This window comes from Buteo buteo, chromosome 2 (assembly GCF_964188355.1).
Source record: "Buteo buteo chromosome 2, bButBut1.hap1.1, whole genome shotgun sequence".
Classification (NCBI taxonomy): Eukaryota; Metazoa; Chordata; class Aves; order Accipitriformes; family Accipitridae; genus Buteo; species Buteo buteo.
Window position 1 is genome coordinate 44,222,243 of NC_134172.1, and position 20,082 is coordinate 44,242,324.

The 20,082-nt window shown below is 42.4% G+C and overlaps 1 protein-coding gene across 6 annotated transcripts in view; it reads left to right on the forward strand.

The window, feature by feature from the left end:
* LRRC3B (leucine rich repeat containing 3B) overlaps positions 1-20,082 on the forward strand; it is a 141,010-nt gene that overhangs the window by 67,503 nt on the left and 53,425 nt on the right. For 2 of the 6 annotated variants that reach the window (XM_075052673.1, XM_075052683.1), the window contains 2 exons: positions 10,597-10,761; positions 13,786-13,954. The gene's annotated coding sequence lies outside the window, so the exon portion shown is untranslated. Of the gene's footprint in view, positions 1-10,596; positions 10,762-13,785; positions 13,955-14,496; positions 14,810-15,248; positions 15,544-20,082 lie in introns of those variants that run through there. The other 4 variants (XR_012653810.1, XM_075052655.1, XM_075052665.1 and 1 more) reach the window with 3 other exon arrangements.

Consider the following 20,082-nt stretch of genomic DNA (forward strand, 5'->3'; position numbering starts at 1 on the left):
GGTCTCCCCAGGGGCACGAGGACATGGAAGTGAAGGACATTTCTCAAATTCCAAACCGTTTAGGGTATACTACATTAAAGCCAACCCCTTTAATCCCATCAGGAAGCTTATTGGAAACCAACGCTGGTTTTGGAGCATTGGTATAATGCATTCTTAATCGCTGTTCTATGCAAGAAAGGGGCTAAGCATTGCTTCAGCTACACTGGCAACCTCTGGCCCTGGTGGTGATGGATGGCACTGATGACTGATAATAAATGGCTATTCTAATTGCTATAAGATTAAGAAAAAGAATCTTTTTGAACAACATTTCTATACCCCAGTCTGCTTCTTAATACCTAATCTTTTGATTGGAAGATGATTAGCTAGTACTCCCAGGCATTATATTGAACATTCATTTACTCCCAGACTGGTATAACATAATCATAATGAAAATAGATTTATTGGTTTGTTTCTCCTTCTAGCCCAATTAGGTAAAGCTCAGAATTTTATAGGATATTGAGGACACTGAAGCAGACGCTGAATAATAACAGCTAATCTCTATCCATTGTGAAATATCCCAGAACAGCTGCAAACGATGGCCAAGGTCTGTTATTATCCTGGATAGCGTGAAAATTAAGGATTTCTTCCAAGCACGTCCTCTGCATTACAGACCCATTTTCATTTCCTAGTTAGTCCTCTTCTCCCATATCAAAATCCCATTAATTTCCACAGATGCAGAACAGCTATTCTTCATCCTGTGCTCACTTAGAAGGGAAGACTGTCTGGACTATCCCAACTTACATTTTAACAAAAAAGACTGAAGTTGCCACAGGTTATTCTAAGTGTTCCTTCACTTGTGCTAATTATACTGATATATAGGTTTTGAAATATGGTATATACAAAAACAATGTTAATGATCAGCCTACAAGCACTTTGGGGGGTATCTATGAAACCATGTTTATAATTATCAAGAAGTCCGCAGAAAGCACAACACACTGTGTGTTAAATATGGGGAGTCTCCACCCCTATAGGAGAAATAGTCAAAATGCAATAATCCTTGTTAAACTGTGGTGCAGTATCACACTCTTGCAGCAGCTTTTTGGGGCTTCATGTTGTGTAAGACATCACAGCACAAGGTATTGCTTCCCAGGTCATACATTTGTCCCAGGCAAGTGTATCACAGAGGTAACATTTCTCAAATATTCCATCTTCTGCCCAACAGTCTGTTTTTCTTGTCCCACCATTTCCTGGTTTCCCATTCCCAAGAAACTGAAATAAATATAGTTTGAGAGAGTAAATTTCACTAGAATCAGTGCCTGGAAAAATCTCAAGGATGACACCACACATCTTACAAGCAGTAAAGTAGTAAGACATGGTAACTCAAGTTCTGTTTTTCAAAGAAAGTGTCACATGGTAGCCCTGTTTTTTTGCATTCCTTGTTGGTTTTGGAAGTGTGTTAGACAACTCTAAAAATAGGTATGAGTGCAATTGCTAGGCATTTGTAAAGGAGCCTGTTTGTGAATGCCAAAGAGATTTGAAGGTAGATACATTTTGAAAAAGTTGGGATAGAGTAGTTCCTTTTCCTTCACGCCACATGTTTTTGGGGGGGATGCGAAAGCAGAGCACGTGTCCACACATGGTGCAGTACAGCCCTGCCAGCAGTCTGCAGCAAAAGGGTCTGTACAGTATGCAGCCAGCAGAAATGGTGCTGTTTCATAAAACATATGCCACCTTTTTCAATACAGAACTTTCCTCTAAAACACAAATGCAGTGTTTTTGTTCATGTGTTTCAATGCTTATGAAAGCTACCAGTTGCAGATACTGGTATAGACTCTCATAGCTTTCCTGAAGTCAGTGAAACTAAGATAGTTTTATAGTTCTCTATTTGTTCCAAAGAAGAGGAAGAAAATGTGCAGCCTTGCTACCTTCTTTTGCTCCAACGTGATCCTGATCTTGACAAGTCACCATCACGTTCCAGAAAGACAACCAAAATGCTTCCCTTGTCTCTCTGTGCCTGCGGTCCCTACGGATGAACAGCCCCTGACGACTTAGGGGCAGCAAGCAGGACACGCTGGATCCTGGGCATTAGTGAGAGCATAGGGTTGTTCACAATGGCTTTATCTCATGTAGACAGAGACACTTCAGCTTTAAAGTAGCTAGCTTGGGCGCTGCTGATGGCATGGGAGCCAGGACAGCTGTAGTGCAAAGTCTGCCCAGGAATGCTCAGGTAGTTAGCACATGCATACTTTGTAGTAGTGACAAATTATGTAGTTTGAAGGGTTGCATAATTGAGCAATGGGTAAGCACTGGCTTATGAGAGGGTTACCTGTTGTTCTTCACTACTCTGCTTTTGTTGAGACTGGGAAAATGATTGTGTAATAGCCCCAAGCTGTGACCGCTCATTTGCAGTGTGGAGAAGTGGTCCCTTAGAGCCCAGGCTGGTGATTCTCCCGCAAGGCCTGCTTGGTCACCTGGGACCCAGACCAACGCTGAACAAGCAGTTCACCACAATTGTGGTTGAGGAGTACATAGCCTATTACCAGTTTCCCAAGTCATCCAATCATTTGATTCAAAGCCTCTAAATTAAAACTTCCAGTTGCAAGGCTTTTAGCATCACAGCTCCCGATATACTTCATTCTCAGTTCTGAAAATGTAGGGAATAACTGCCACAGAAAAAAAAAAAAAGGAAGAGAAAATGCATTTCCAGTCAAGTGTATGCAGTATATGGTGCATATATACATATATATTACATATTATATATTAATTATTACATATTATATATTATATTACATATATGTTGCAACAGTTTTCAAACTCCTCTTTCTTGAAATAATTTTAGGCTTAATCAGTACTTTAGAAGATTTGTTCTTTGAAGATCTGTAATGACCAAAAAATGTTTAGTTTGTTACTGAATTATATCTTTCTTAATCAATAACAATTACACGTACTTACGTGTGAAGCATGTATTCTTTGACACATATCAAAATACCTTACAAAGGAGCACAGCATGCAATTCATCATTATACCCCGCCGTGTCAGATGACTCACATTATTCAATCATCAACAGATTTTTAAAACCAAATTCCATGGAATTTCAATTGTTTATTGTGGTATCTCTGAACATTATTTTTACCCATTAGTATGTCAGCCAATATTGTAATATGTTTTTCGCCTAATTTGGCAAGGCAATTAGGAACTCATCTTTTTATGTAGTTGTTAAAGGCACAGATGCCTTATACAATCTGAATATGGTTTGTAAAATCTGAAAACCTCCACATGTATTTTTCCTTGTCTTTGAGCCTGGCAACAGTTGAGATATTGAATTTTATTAAACTGTCCAAATAAACCATTACTCTTGTACTGGTGGTGTGTTGTGTGCCAAATAGTAGCCTGAAGCAGAGCTGCTTGGCTCTGTTAAAACCCTGAACTAATAAGTTCATAATGAAAGTAACAACTCAAACTAAACTGTAAGAAGCATGAAAGGTCCTATGCATCTCTCATAAAAACTAATATGTTGTTTCATTACTGTTCTGTGGTAACAGGGGCCACATTTTGACTCGCCGTCGAAAGCACACACAGTATTTGCATACATGACGTCTCGACGAGGAGATTCCTCAGCACATTTAGAAGTGCTGCCCAACCCCTTCTTGCACGTGAATATAAAGGACAGGAAAAAAGGAATAGGATGAAAATCACTCCTTGATTTTAGGGTGAAGAAAAGCTCAAAATCTCACTTCAGTTCTACCTTGAAGGCTTAAATGGAAGAAAATTGCACAGGTCTGTGCCAGCCCTCTGCATCAGGGTGGATGTTATTCCAAAATGCAGCACAGTTTTGCATGCCCAACAGGGAACAGTGGTACACTGCTTAAAAAATCTGCTTCTTTGTAGGTCAGATACAGATACAGATACATGTCTTGCCTCGGTGAGGACTAATAAGAACTTCAAATTCAGTTCTCTTTTTTTTTCAGTATACAATTCCAGATGAATTAAAGGATTTCTTTTCACCCTGTTTTTTACTGAATCATATTATTTCTAAAATCATGATCTTCTGACTCATATATACACAGAGATCTTACCATCCAAATGTTTTCAACCACTCATCTCCCTCAAATTCATTTTTACACTTATTTTCATAATGCTTCTGTACGATCTAGAGAATATTTGCCCTAAAATGGAAAACTGAAGTAGAGCTGACACTTCCCTTACCTGCTCTCCCTGACTTCTGAAATTGAACTCTCCTCAGTTTTAGGCAAATAATGCTATTTCAGAAATGTCTCATTGGTATAAACAATGATGTAGTTGATGTTTTTCTCCTAACACTGTAGCATCCATATATAAGATCCATTGTTATTGTGCTCATGCTGTGTTTCTGTAAGCACAAACAATGCATCATCACTGGACAATAATTTTGCCAGATCAAGGCTGCGACTTTGCCCTCTGAGGGTTGTCTGTAAGGAGATAATACTGTTGAACTAGACAGAAAGATTTACAATGAACGTCTTTTTAATTATCATGCATAACTCTAGGGAGCTTTTCAAAATGGTCCCTCTTTCAGTAATTTTTAATGTGTTTCTAAAAGATTTAAAGTGATATAGGTCCAAAGGCAGAATAGTATGTATGGCTATTTTTAAATGCTACTGTAAAACCCCAGCTGCACAGCTTTGTCTGTATTCATATTTTATTAATCAGTCCATTTTAATGTCCTCACTTCTCTCTCTCTCTCATTCTTTTCCTCTAAGTCTCTGCCCAGCTGCTTCCCAGAGACCATTTTAAAATTAATTCTAATGATTTGAGGCACTTTTAATATGACTATCATCACAAGACTGTTCTCTTAGTGAACCAAGTTGTTAGCTGGCAGCAGTGCTATTTGGGGACCTCGTCTCATTGTTTCCCCCAAGCTGACAAGAGTCAGGCCAACTTCTTGCTCTAATCCTGTTTACTTATTTACAATTTAAATGAATTTAAATGAATATGCCACAGTATAATTGGATCCCTTAAAATATAATAGTAAAATAAAGAGGGTCTAAGCTCCAGCGGTTTTTCAGAGAGGGAGACAACTTAGACAAACCCTGTGACCAGGCTCATTCCCTGCAACCAGAAAAACCCTGCATCTATGAATTTCCTCTGGCCTGTTGGGCATCTGGGGCAATTACTCCCTTCCAATTAATTATCAGTATTGACTAACAGTTTCAGAAATTCCGCTGAGCCTGAAAGAGTTCTTGGCAGACCACTGATTTTAACTGGGGACTAATGCTTATTCAAGTTAAACACTGTCTGGATGACAGTCTTCAGTGCTTTTTAGCACAATAGCTGTGCTTATGAGAGGGTTCTCTAGTCAGAATTTGTGCACTTAACTAGTTAACTAGTTAAACAAGAACAAGAAAGTCTGATTTTATTGACAGCCAGAGGAAAGAAGGTAATTATGCTTCAAATGTTTCTGCTTACTTGATCATCTTCTTTGCTTTTGTTTTACAGTTGTTCTGGTAAATCACTATGCATCTATCAAGAGTCAGTAACTTCAGCTTTGGCAATTTTCCTAAGATCAGTGCCTCGTAACAAAAAAATCCCTTAGTGGGCTTCTTTGCAGAAAGTCATACTTGTCCCACTTCCTAAAAAACAGAGAGACAGAGTTCATGCTTCTCATTTTCCCAGGACCTCTGGTTCTTTCATGGTACTTCTCCATCCAGGTTGCACTGGCAAAGCTTAATTCAATGCGGGGTTCCCATTGGACTGTCTTCTGTGGAATATTCCTGAAAAGGAGACCGTTGAAGAGTAACTATGAGAATGACAAACTATGTTAAATCTCCTTCAGCTTCTCTTCAGAGTTTAATTTATGAGGGGGAGGGGGGAATGCACATCATCTTATGGTTTCATTCTTGGTCTTCCCTGATGTCCGACACCAAAGAACAGTAATAACAAGGGATGTCTGATATCTGATATATGTGAAGAGAAGGAAATCTTCACACATAGGAGTTATATATACACATGTATATGTTACTACAGATCATGTCATTTCCACTGTAATACCTGTTACTACACCACAACATATTTGTCCGTAACATTACATACCTGTTATTACACCATCACATAATTGTCTTGCAAGACAATTTCATGGAAGATGAAAGTACTTTTTTTTCAACAAACTGGCTGCAGAAAAAAAAAAAAAAGCGATCTTATAGTAATAACAGCTTTTATACAGCACTTCCTATCTCGTGAGCAAGATTTACTTTGAAAGTAAATTGCATATACCTTCCCATTTTATCTAGGGATATTTTGTTCTCCCAGTGTGTCCTTAGGTGTTGTTAAAAGTGTCACTCAGCAAATGACTTATGCACACAGTTAACTTTAAATCCTTTAAAAGGCTCAGTTGAAGTCAATGGCAGTACTCTTGGTGCATAATATTAAGCAGATGTATAAACACCTGCAGGATCAGGATCTTAGGTTGGCAGCTTCTTTGGAGCACATCATACTTCTCTTTCTATTAATGTAAAATACCATGTAAATGTATGGCAAAATATGTGCGTTCAGTAAATATGCATAAATCCCAGTGAATTAGGCTAACAGTTTTCTACATAACAATAATAGACATAATCAAAAAAATTAAACCTAAAACCTAATCAATCAAGTTGATTACTTTGAATGACTCAAGACAACAGAACCTGGGTACCATGTAAGTTCTTCCAGAGCAATCAAGTTTTTTTAAATCCTCACAATATTGTACATGAAGTAAGAAATATCTTCAATATCCTCTGAACGGCGTCTCAGATCTCCAAGTCTCAGATAGTTGGAATGAATACCTCTCATGTTATTGTTAGTTGTTGCTGGATTACTGGTTTAAAATCTCTTTTTCTTCTGTTTCAGGAAGATAATAAATCTACCAAAGTTTCTTATTTTCTTCCCAGACACCCTGCAAACTGCTTCTGGGATAGTGCTGGTTGCTTCTTATACGTCCCGTCATAAACAATGATTCTTTATGCAAACTTTTTTTTTCCATCTAGCTATTAAAAATGAAAGCAAGAATTATGCAATAGAGGATTTGTTTGCAAAACCTCATTTGCAGTCTGTACTCAATGAGAAAAGCCCATTTCTTAAATAAAACTGTATTTTAAGAGAAACCTGTGATAAATCTAAACTGAGAAGAATATCTTGACGAGCTGAGGCTATAATGTGTCCTTTCCTCCTACCCTGCAGCAACAAAAAGTATCTACAGTTCTGTGATGATAAGCATTATATGAAGCTATACCTACTGTGCTCTTGTAGGCTGCCAGGTGCAAACATTGGGGGGATCTATAATACCGTGGTTTATTCATTTTTTAATGAATAATTTGCAGCATCACACTATTCATTACACTTACTAGTGATTAATACAACACTCATCAGTATATTATTCAGAGGCAGTAAGTTATGGAGATGTACATCTATACTGGTATGATACACGTACAAATGTTTTCTGTCTTGTTTCTGAGTTGGTTTTCTTTCATTCCTTTCCGTGACTTTCTGGGTAAGAGGTTAAAAACAAGTTATTACTTGTTATGTCAGTCTACATAGAGGAACAAGTAATTTATGCTTATTCAGTAATGGTTTTCCACGTGGAGCCACTTGCACCTTGCAACCACACCAAACACCATGGTGCCTTTGTAAGTAGTTTGGCAGAGTGTGTGTTAAATATCTGAGTTCTCACACAGGGATGCTGAGCACCCTCACATATCACAAAGATGAAACATCTCATAGCTTAGGGCTGGAAGTCTTCCAAAACCTGCTTTGAACAGGGTTTCTCCATGACCAAGCTGTCTGGCTGTCCTGCAGTCCTGTCCCGTCAGTGTAGGCAGGAAGGGACTACAGATGGCAGAAACTGTGAGGCCAGGTCTCTCCTACTAAAAGCAAGTACCTCTGAGAAGTTCTTCCCATACATGCAAGGCAAAGCCCTGCAAGCAAGTGGCAATATTTTGTGTTGGTGTCTTTTTTAATTTTGGTGGGAGTTGCTTTGGTTTTGAACTCTCCATGGGTTTGTCTCTCCCTGACCAGTGGTACTGGAGACTGCCAGGCGCTTATGACTCATGGTGTAACTACCTGTATTCCTGGGAGCCCTGGAAAAGTAGGGGCTGTTATTATGTTATGTACAAGCTTTACATTTCTTCACAATTTAAGGCAAGAGAGATCATCATCAGATTGTCTAACCTGATGTCCTGTGTATCAGAGGCTATTAAATGTTGTACTTGTATCTCAAGGTTGAGACAATTACTTTCACTAGCCCATAGTATTTTAGTCCTTGAGAAATCAAACTGTTATGTGTCTAAAGCAGTACCTGAGATCCCTGCAATACTTGAGAACTGATTAGGCATGACATGCTCAGACAACCACAGAAACAATCCACGCAAAAAATCCACCATCCTTGCCAAACTGAACTAGAAAAATTTCTACTGCTCCTGGACTTGGCTTAATTCAGACCGAAGCATGAGATGTCTAAGATAATTTTCTGCACTGGTTTACTCTCTTCCTGGCTACAGCAAAATAAATAATACATGCTTCAAGGGAAATCAAAAACTTCTACTGCAGAATATATGAGGCCAAATATCCTCTGGGAGGAGTGGAGAAGGGATTCTTCTTCACCACTGTAGGCAGCCAACTGGAGCTCTCAAGTATGGGATTTGATTATACTCATTACCTTAACGCCAACCTGCAAATGTCTGAGTGGGCAGGGTGTAATTCAAGACATCTTGTTTCAGCCATAATGAGAGAAGTCGCACAGATGCGTCATTCTAATGGATGTAGGGCTAGAGGGATCACCAGGGAATCTAGCCTGGCATGACCCTCCTTCCCTCCCTGTTTGAGGCTGCTCTGTCTATTAGAAGTTCTCCCAGAAGCTGAAGTAAAGCCCATATTTAAGAAAGACGGAGTTTTTAGGACAAGATCAAGCAATGGTGAGTGCACCACCTCCCTTTGTAAGCTCTTACAGAGTCTAATTACCTTTACTGCTACGAAATTGCATCTGATTTCAAGGTTGATTACATCTAACCTTAAACTTCCAGTCACTGGATTTAGTTGTGCTTTTGTCAGCAAAAGTGAAAAAAGCTCACCACTGTTATCTTTTCCCTGTATCTTCTCAACCTTTTCTTAAGTGGAATATGTCCAGCTCTTTAAGCCTCTCATCTCAAGACTTGTTCTTGACTCACAAAATAGTTGGATTTTCTCCAATATTTTCTCTTCTTCTTTAAAGTGCAGACACCAGAACTGTGCTTGATATTTTGGAAACATGCAAGGACTCTGCTGAGTCCTTTCCACAGCACTGCACTGAGATCTCAGGGGTGATTATCTAGGGTGATCTCTTTTTATCATTCCCTGAGACTCTGCTCTCTGAGACAGTGTCCATTCCTACAAGCTTTTGGTTCCCAGAGGTATTAATTTGCATTTGACTGTAGTAAAATGAATTTAGTGTGCTGCTTGTTGGACAGCGATCATTTAGCCAAATCAAATCTTTGCAGAAGTAATATATCTTCTTTATTTACTGTGCTAAAATACATTGTGTCATATGCAAGCCTTTAAAGCAAAGATTTTATCTCATGGCCTGGACTGCTGAAAATTATAAAATATAGTATCAGGTGAAGACTGTTTCTGATTCTGCTGGGAAAGCTCCCCGCATTGAATGAAACCTCCCCATTAAAAGACTATATTTTGAAATTTGTCAGTGAGACAATTCTTAATCCTCGTAATGGGTGACCTGTTAATTCCATGCAATGCAAGACTTGAAATCAAAACATCACGTGGTATTAAGTCAACTGCCTTGCAGAAATCCAAGTCTGTCCTAGCAATACAGCTGCTTTTCTCATGCAGACCTGTAATCTTTTATATAAATCTTCTAAATAACCAAAAATTCCACAACAAGTGTGTCTGACAAGACCTAACTTCCACTAACCTGTTTTGACTAGCATTAAATATATTTATTCTCCGGTTCATTTTCTATTATTTAAGTATCCCAGAAATGCATGCTATTTTATGAGCCGCCCAAAACACCAATTTCAAGTAATGGATGACACATAGCAGAAAAATATACTTCCCTACTTATATTTTTCTCTGAATTGGAGCTAGGTGGAGTATGAGCTGAACTAGTTGAGTTTATTTACAACTGCTGTTTCTCTTTCAGAGTTAATGAATTATTGACAGTCTAAGGATTTTCTGTTATTTAAAACAGAAACTCTCTTTTATAATACTGTGCAACAGAAGCTACTGGTACTTTTTGAAGAAAGCGTTTAAGGCCCAGTCCTCAAACCCCTGTGAGAGTAGCAGTGCTTAGAAATCAAGATGGTCTGCACATTGCTAGCACAGAGCTTAAGCGAGATTAAGAGACACAAAGGATTTGCACTGGCCCTCTTCAAAGGTGGCTGTTCTCCATTATTAATCTTCTCGGGGCAAAACCTCATCACCTATACATGCAGCAGCAGTATCAATGGGCTGAGAGGAGCATGAAGACTGTTGGCACCATCATGCCTAGAGAGATAGCAGAAGCAGGTATCCAATTTAGGAATACAGCTATAGTGTTAACACTGTAGCTTATGTTGCTTTTAGTATTCCCAGGACGCAAAATTTCATGCTTTTTGCTGCTCTTGTGTCTCAATGCAGACTACTGCTCTGGGCCCTGCGTGTGTCCTCCCTTTGAGCATGGAGTAATCCCAAGGAGAATGTGCTGCTGACACATCTTGGCACTGTCCTCTACAAAAAAATCACACTCTGGCCTGTGAACAGAAGAAATATTCACTCTAAACTCCTAAGCCCATGCCGCTAGAGGTAAGACCGTTGCGAGATTTAGCTGTTTAATGTAGCTACATCTAGAACATGAATTTCATACCATTGTTGGCTATGAAAAGAATTGATCCTCTAGAAAAAGGAGTATTAGTTAATGGATGTTGTGGTTTAACCCCAGCCAGCAACTAAGCACCACGCAGCTGCTCACTCACTGTCTCCTCCCTCCCCCCCAGTGGGATGGGGGAGAGAATTGGAAGGAAAAAGGTAGAACTCGTGGGTTGAGATAAGAACAGTTTAATAGAACAGAAAGGAAGAAACTAATAATGATAATAATAACAATAAGAAAATGACAATAATAATAAAAGGATTGGAATATACAAAAGTCATGCACAATGCAATTGCTCACCACTCACTGACTGATGCCCAGTTAGTTCCTGAGCAGTGATTCCCCCGCAGGCCAACTCCCCCCAGTATATATACTGGGCATGACATCACATGGTATGGAATACCCCTTTGGCCAGTTTGGGTCAGCTGCCATGGCTGTGTCCCCTCCCAACTTCTTGTGCCCCTCCAGCCTTCTTGCTGGCTGGGCATGAGAAGCTGAAAAATCCTTGGCTTAGTCTAAACACTACTTAGCAACAACTGAAAACATCAGTGTGTTATCAACATTCTTCTCATACTAAATCCAAAACATAACACTATACCAGCTACTGGAAAGAAAATTAACTCTATCCCAGCTGAAACCAGGACAATGGATAAGGAGGTCACTCAATTTATCTCAGCACTGGAAAAAGTGGTATTCTTTGCTGATTTTTGTACAAAGTTATTAATATCCGGGAAGCTTAAAGGAATAGATGGTACTAGATGATTCTTTAATTTAGCCATTGAGATATTTTATTAATATTTATAAATTTTTAAGGATCCAATTCCGTAAAGTCTTATTTGTATGAGTAACCCTTACTCACAAACAGTCTTGCTGAATTATGTAGGGGGTATTTTGCATTAGAAAAAATATTTTGTGTAAAGGATGGTAGTACTGGGCCCTTAAATATTTATAAACACTTATCAAATTATTTTATGATGTAAACTTAAGAACCATCTGGTATCACCTATTATTTTATGCTCCCTAATTTTCATAACTATGTGTAGAAGTCAGCAAGTATTAGCAGTTCCTTTCTTATCTGAGGGCAGCCAAATGACCTTCTCCTTATCCTTTAAACTTATACCCCTTTATAACAGAGGACTAATTCTTTCACTTCTACCTATCACGTAAAACGGACATGCAATGCCAATAAGCTAATGAGCAAATCTGCTAAGGAGTTTGTTCATGGAGCTAAGAAGTTTCTTCCACCTAGAATAATAATATATTCTTTCTACGGCACACACAGCCAACTGAGGGGGGCATGACATCAGCCATATTTCAGTTCTTAAAAATCTGCAACATTTTTAACAGCAAGTAGCTGTGCATCCCTTCACAGTAATTTTCCCCAGAAAAAAATACTTTCTTCTCCTTTTCAAAGATATACTAAACACCCATTAATTTCAACTGAAGTTATAGATGCTTAGCTGCTCTCAGGAGTGAGTCTTTGAATACAAACCTGCAAACCAGCTACTCATGTGCAGCTGGTCAAAAAACTTTACATAAGCTGCAATTTATTCAACAGCAAAAATAAGTATTTCTACCTTTTGCGAGGTTCTTTTTTCCTTAACACAAGCAACCACACTTAAATCAATAGGATGAATAACATCGTGGCTAATGCGGTAAGTTAAGTTACGCAAGCTAAGACCAGTCTTCCCTTATATTGTAATGATATTTAACTACGCAAATGGTTCATTCCACAAAGTACAACTAGAGGTACAATTTTAAAGGGAAATTACCACATGGAAGACATCCATTTTTATCTATTCGAACAAACTTTTTTTTTGTTTTTACTGTTGTGTCAAACAAAAAGCAGATCTGCTAATCTTCTTTTTCATTAAAAAAATATTTAACAGCAGCAAGTCACTCCAAGGAAGTTTGCAATGTTTGTCATATGAATACTAGTATTGTGGGTATGAGCAACCAAGTGCATCCATCCTGGGTGCTACACCCAGTTGTCAGATGCCTATATACTGAACAGTGAAAATATAAACACAAGCTGAATTTGAAGAAATGGCTCCTGCACATTAGATTTTGGGTTCTCAATGATTAATATTTTCCTACTGCCTTAAAATGAATCTGAGTCGGTTTCAGTTAAAGGAATAAAACTCACGAAGCCTGAAAATCATTTCCCATTGCAAATAATACAGGGCTGGCAGGCCAGTCATGGCTTCTTCTGGTCACTGACTTTGTGACATGATCCAACACATTGTAAACAGGAATGCAAGTTCATGTACTAAGTTTTTATTTTTTAACTGATTATGTCTTCAAAGCTGGGTTGAGTCAGTCAGCATGAGGAATGTGTATGGAGCTGACGAAAGTGATTTTTATCAAGTTTCTTCATATTTGCTATTTCCTCTTATAGTAATAAGAATGTAAAATGATAGGCATACATAAAAGTGTTCATGATCCCATTTGCAAATATTCTTAAGAGCAAAAAACAGGTTTTGATATAATGCAAAGGCCTGGTCCTGCATTATCTTGCTAATATGATTCAGACAGATTACTCAGGGAGGTAAGTATTTACTTGGGTAGAGAGTCCCAGGAATCAGGTTTAATGATGAAGAATGCCATTTAGCAGTATATTAGTTGCATGTTTTTCCTTTCCCCTCCTCCCCCCCTGCCCCCCAAAGACCACCTATCTGTGGCCATAGCAGTGGTCCTTCTGACCCAGCAGTTTCTTTTTAACAATGGCCTATATGGAGATAAAACAGTTTTGTATAGTTAGAGGCAAAAAAAGCCTCGAGGAAATCCAGCCCAATTCATTTTCTGTTCCACGTAGCATCTTAGGCAGCTTTCGCCTTAAAGCAAACCAGCTACCAAGCAAAGATGAACCTTTCTAAAACTCTTCTACCCAGGTGCTCTCAGCTGGAGACAGGCAGCAGAATCCTCTGCTGCACAAGGTAAATAAAGACTTTACTTTGCAGAGCCAGAGTAAAAAAGTGCGCAACAGAGAACGCATGTTTGAGCGCGAGAGGCAACCAACTGGTGGTGGTCCTTCAAGCCTGCATCTTGACAGTCCGTGCAACTGCTGCAACACAGCGCATTTCACGGAAGCACCTCTCAGAGAAGAAAGTCACCCCGGCCAGAACCACGGTAAACCCAAAGCAGGTCTGAGTAACCGGTTCTACGCAAGACCAGTTCAAAGGGTCGGTTAGGCTGGGCGCAGAGTATGTTCACCTACTCCAGCAAAAACCGTGCAGTAGCAAGTTTGCCAAACCAAGCGTTGTCCGCGGGCAGCAATAGCTTTTCGTTCAGACTGGCAAAACAAGTAGCCTTATTCCTGTTTTGCTGGGGAACCTGGAAGGCACTGGGGAGAGCAGAAGCACGCCCCGAACGCACTCCGCGCCCGCCGCGGACCCGGCTCTCCCTCCCTCGGCCCCGGCGCGGGCGGCTGCGCACCCCGCGGCAGCGAGAGAGCCTCTCCCCGCGCCCCAGCCTCCGCCGGGGCGGCCCCGACTCTGCCCCGAGAGCTAGGGGGTGAGAGCCAGAATCAGCCCCGGGGAGGGACGGACAGCATCACCCGTCCCGGGGGGGGCAGCTCCCCGCCGTGCCGAGGGAGCGAGAGGGGAGTCTCCTCCCTCCCTGGCTCCCTCCCCGCCCCGCTCTCTCCTCCCTCCTTCCCTCCCTCGCTGCCTGCCTGCCTGCCTGCAGCCGCAGCGCAGGAGCAGGAGGGAGCGGCGGCGCGGCAGGCACAGCCGCCCGGCCCGTGCCCGGCGGAGGCAGCAGGGCGGGCGGGGGGTGACTGCGCCCGGGCCCCGCCGCCCCGGCCCCGCCGCCGGCAGGCTCCGCCCGTCGCTCCCATGGCGCGGCGGCCCCGCGCCAGGTGAGGCTGCGCCGCCTGTTGCGCCGCTGGGGCGCGGGCCGAGCCGAACCGAGCCGAGCCGAGCCGCGCCGCGCCGCCGGGGGCGACACGCCGCGAAGTTTTGCGGGCAGCCGCCGCTCCGCGATGTGAGTTGCGGGGCCCCGCGGACGCGCTTTTTTTTTTTGGGGGGGGGGGGCGGTAGCGCCGGGGGGGAAACTCGACGGGGAGGGAGGGAGGCGAGCAGCGCTGCTGCTGCCGCCGTGCCGTGCCACCTGGCCCAGCGCTGATCGGCGACGGCTAGCGGAGATACCCCCTCCGCCGGTCTGTGCTGGGAGCCCCCGGCGCCCCGTGAGGGCTTGGGGGCGACGGGGTCGGGGCTCCGCCGAGGCAGCGGGGGGGGGGGGGGGGGACTCAAGGGGCGGAGGCTGCGGGGAGGGGGCTGCCACCCCCTCGCTCGGGAGCAAGCGAGGGATTTGAGACCCGCGCCCCCCGATCCCGTACCGGAGCAGCATCAGTAAAGGGGGAGGGACAAAAAAAAAAAGGGGCACCCCCGTTTGTCTCCGTTCCCGAGGCGCCTGGCCGCCGCGCTCCCCGGCCGTGTGCGGGGCGGGCTGCCGGAGGTCGCGCTGATCAGCATGCAGGCGGCGGCCGGGGCGCGGAGCGGGGCGCGGGGGAGGCGGAGGCGGGGAGCGGTGGGAAGACGCCGTGTGCGTTGCCGTGGGATTTTTCCACTTTGAGAGCCAGCGGGACCGGCTGGGGACGGAGCAGGCGGCGGTGGCTGCGGTGGGCAGGAGAGGGCAGCTCCCTCTGAACGCGAGCAACAAATGGCAGCGGGCGGCAGCCGGGCTGCAGGGGCAGCGGCGGAGCCTGCTGCGCCCAGGTGAGCTGCGCCGCCCCGGGCCGCCCCCGCTGCCCGGTAAGGCACCGGGCGGGACCGCAGCGGCTGCCGCCGGGGCTCGCCGGGGGGCAGGTGCAGCCCCCCGAGGCGGGCGGGGCGGGCGCAGCCTCGGCGGGCGCTTGGCGGGGGGCGGGGGGGGCCGTCCCGCGGCGGGGGGCTCCGCGGAGGCCCGGCGCCCCGAGCGGGGCACGGCCGCGACCTTCGCGGCCCCACGGAAACGTCGCGGTCGCTCGCAGCGAGCGGGTACTGGGCACTCCGTGTGCGTGTGGTGTGCCTGAGCTCCGGAAACTGCAGGCTCTTCTCTCGCCTCTGTGGCGATCCACGCGTCCAGAATTTCCCCTCTCCAAAAATTTGGAAAATGTCTGGGATGTGCCAGCGGGAATTTTTCTCTCCGTCTTGGCTTCTGCCTTCAAAAATTAGGAGGTTCTGGAGTATCTGTTAGGAAATCGCGAAGTGATTCAGGCTGCCGCTTATCACCCAGTCTTTCTGAGCGTCCCTAGACAGCAGAAATAGTGTGATTACGGAACAAAAGCAGCCAAATAACTTGAAAAGCCTGAGTAAACCAACTACTTAGAGAGTCAGAATGAAAAACAGGCAAACAACGTTTAGTGCTCCTTTCAAAGAAGTGAGTCCAGAGGTATTTACCTATATATGAAAACGATAAAATAAGCTAACGCTTTTGAGGTGGTTGCAATTATTTAAAAAAATAATAACTACGAGAAAATGTTACAGATTTGGCAAGGAAAGGAAAGCGAGTACTTTTAGAGCCGAAAACGCTGACTAGGATAGCCTTTTCTGAATGCTGAAAACTCACTGGCAACAATTCCTTCTTGTGGTAATCTGCCTAATAATTTGTACATTTGAATCACAAGGTGTGCATCACGCCCTACTGAAAGGGACAGCTTGAAGGCTTTGATATAGAGCACCACAGTGTTCGTGTGGCTTACCCATTGATATGATTCTTAGTAATTTAATTAAAAAGGATAGGCACGCGATAGGCTTCTAGTTTCATTTAGAGGGAAAGAACGTATTTAAGCTGTAGAATGAACTAATTTGCAAAACCTTTGCTATGTTCAGACTCTAATTTTCTAGTTTAGTTTCTAAATAGTAAAATCGCTTGGAATTGATTATAACTGTGATTGCTTTGTTGATTCTGCAGCCCTTACTTGTGGTGACTTGTGTTGCCATGGGTTTCTATGGGATTACTCCCACAGGTAATATTCTGATGACTCAAGATAGCAGGATTGGGCCCGTTGTCAGGTAGTTCAGGCATATGTGGGGATGCGCCCATTGGCACTAATGAGAGGGCTTTGGCTTTGGCAGGAGAAGAACTTGGGGTTAAGTCCAGATCTCCTACATTTATTCAGCTATTGCTGCTTGGTCACTGAGCCCTCATCTCGCCTTCCCTGAGGTCTGCTGTAAAATATGCGCCGACTTCAACTAAAATGAGCTCCTGTGGGTGACTGTGGTTTTCCGTTGCCTTAGGGTGAGTTGAAGCTGCTCACTATCTTGGACATCAGGGCCTGAGTGAATGAGAAGGAGGATTATATTTGCAGCTATCAAGAATGAATGAGTTTTGCCTCAAATGAGAGATTAATCGAAAAGGAAGCATCATTTAATAGGCATGTAAGTTCGTGCTCTGGATCCAGTCCTGTGCTAATAAAGTCCATGAGAGCTTTGCCACAGATAAACAGAATAGCAAGACTTAATTTAAAGATACATTATGATTTGTCTCTTCCATGTACTTTACGGGGTCCGTATTTCAGATCTTTTGGGAGGTAGGAAGCTCCTCCTGCTCATACAGAAGCTGCGTTAGAGTAACTTCAGAGCAAACGCATGATATGTCAGCTCAAGAAATAACCTCCAAGCAGTAGAACTGAAATTTATAAAATTCGGCCTTACTCAGAAGTGCTAACTTGGGTGTCTAAATCCAGAGAAAATGTATTGCTTTGTTACAAAATCACCTTTAGATGTTCAGTTAATAATAAGGTACTTCTGAATCTTGCTTTTAAGGATACTTCCTGTCACTTCACCAGGAGTATTTATGAAAGTAACACAAGGGTTACATGGCTCACTAGCAGGAAGATTTTAAACTTTTAAATTTAACTTTTAAATTATTCATTAATTTAAACAAGCAGGAATGTGGGTAGAAATACTTGTTGTTACCACTTCAGTTAATCAGAAGATGGACTAAGGAAGGTACTTTTTCTCAGAGTAGAAGATTGCATTTGCGATGACTTACAGGATTTACATGTAACTGCTGTCCTTGTTGTCATCTGCATGCATGGTCTTTGGATCAGCCCTCACTGGAGAATGCAGATTAAATTAGTGTTCTGTGGCTAGCAAAATAATCTTTATAATTTTGCTTCATCCAGTTAAAATTTTTCCATAAATTTAGAGAAGACTCTTATGGAGCTATGAAATTTAGAAACTTACAGTAATGCTAAACAGAACCTTACTTTAAAATGATGGTATTTTGAGCCAAGAATAAATTATTTGAGTTCATGGAATATGTAGCATTTACCTTGGCTTGTTTGGCCAAGCCTTTTTAAATATTATTTTATTTACTGCAAGTAACCTCCAGAAAGTGCAGTTTTGGTAGAGCACTTCAGTGCTTGTATGAATCAAATGTCAGTATGTCTACAGAAACTACAAGCAATAAGGATATAGGAATTCCTCAGCGCATTCAGTAACTATTTTTAAATGGATTATAGTCTGTAAATACATGCATGAACAAGGTGTGCCTTCTGCTCTTGAATCCAATGTGCTGTGGGTGAAGTAGGATCAAATTTAGAGTTGTTCTCTTCTGGTGAATTTAAATCTCTGCTTCTAGTTTTAATCCAGCTCTTTTCATAAAGTAGTTTCTGTGCTTCTGTCGTTCTGGTGCAGTTTGTTAGACTGGGTGTTCGATGGACATGTGGGTACATCCCAGAGAAAAAGCAGTATAATGTAGTATCAGTTTTACTCGTTGCTTCATCTGAGCTCACGGTTTAGATAAACAATTGCCAAACCCACAGTGGAGGAGGATCTCATTATTTCACAATGATTAAAGATGTATGCTCCTGCTTCATGAAGATTTCTGTGGGTAGTTGGTGTCTATGTCCATACTTGCCATTGATGCCTTGCATTGCTTACCCCTATAGACTAAGCAGCATTTGTAGCTGGCGCTGGCTTGTTTTACATGGAGACTTAGTTTGAAGAATAAACACAGTGCTTTCTGCTACTGAACAAGAAAGTAACTTTTATTCCTCTCTCCTTGGATATTTAAATGCTCTACGAGAACCTTCAGCAAGCAGATTTTTTTAAAAAACTAGCTCGTTTCTGCACTGGCTTCAACGCTGGACATGGGAAAAGCGTTTTACCGTAAGGATCGGCACAGCTCCTGAGTTATGCTTTCCATCAGCAAGGAAAAGGCAACGGTAGCCAAATTAAAAAGGGGTATCTCTCTCTGGAAGGTACAAGCTTTTATAGGGATGAAAAAAGAGAGAAATGGGAACAGAGGAACAGGGCCAGATGCCCTCAAAATAGGGGAAAAGTAAAAAAACAGTAAGGGGAAAGGTAGTGGCTGAACTGGGTAGTTTGACTTCCTGAAGGATGAAGGGGTCGGTGGAGTTGCACCATAGCCCTCTGGCTCAGCTCCCTGCTGTGCCACGGGCTTGCCCTGGGACTTCAGAAAAGATATTTTGCTTAGTTTCAGTGGGACTAGAAGCCTTGCTGAGGCATTGAACTTGGCTTTTTGTGTCTCAACTCCACAGATAGAAAGGAGATAAAAATGCCTCTCGAGTAAACGGGGCTGTTAAAAGGCCTTTTCAGAGATACATTGAACTGGATAATTGGAATTTTTACTTAAACAGAGATGAAAATTAGCACTACAGATCTCGATGTGCTTGATTAAGGTTTACCTCCGCTTTTCAGGGTCAGTTCAACTAGCTAGTCTGTGGTTTAAATGAATTTTTCATAAAGCTGCTAACTTACCCTTTGAGAAGAAGAAAAAAGTTGATCTCTGCCTGCCAAATAGTACTAGAAAGATATGATAACAAGAGAAAGTGAAAGGTGATAGAAGTGAGCGATAGCGCATAAATGGGATGCTACTCTGGTTTGGAAGTAACAAAGCAAATGGAGACTATTTAATTATTTAAGGAACAATAAATGAAAAGCTGGTTATAAAGTGACAGTAAAGGAGAGACAAACAGAATAGAAAACAAGTTGGGAAAGGGAAACAATGCATAAAGAAAGTAGAAAGTGGACAGGAAGGGATCAAAGGGGCAGGAGATGAATTTAAAATTTCCATGGAGTTTTCAATTGGAAAATATTATCCGTATAAATCCATATATTGCAGTGCTTACATAACAACCTGTATTTTACTCAAATTGTGGAAGTCTGACGCAGAGTGTTCTCCTGGGGGTCACTTCATGTTCCTGCTTCATCCTTTGGACACACAACCTCAGTTAATAGGGCATGTGTTTTTAAAGGTAGCGATGCCTTAGTGACAGGCTGTCTTAAGAGGTATACTTTGCAGAT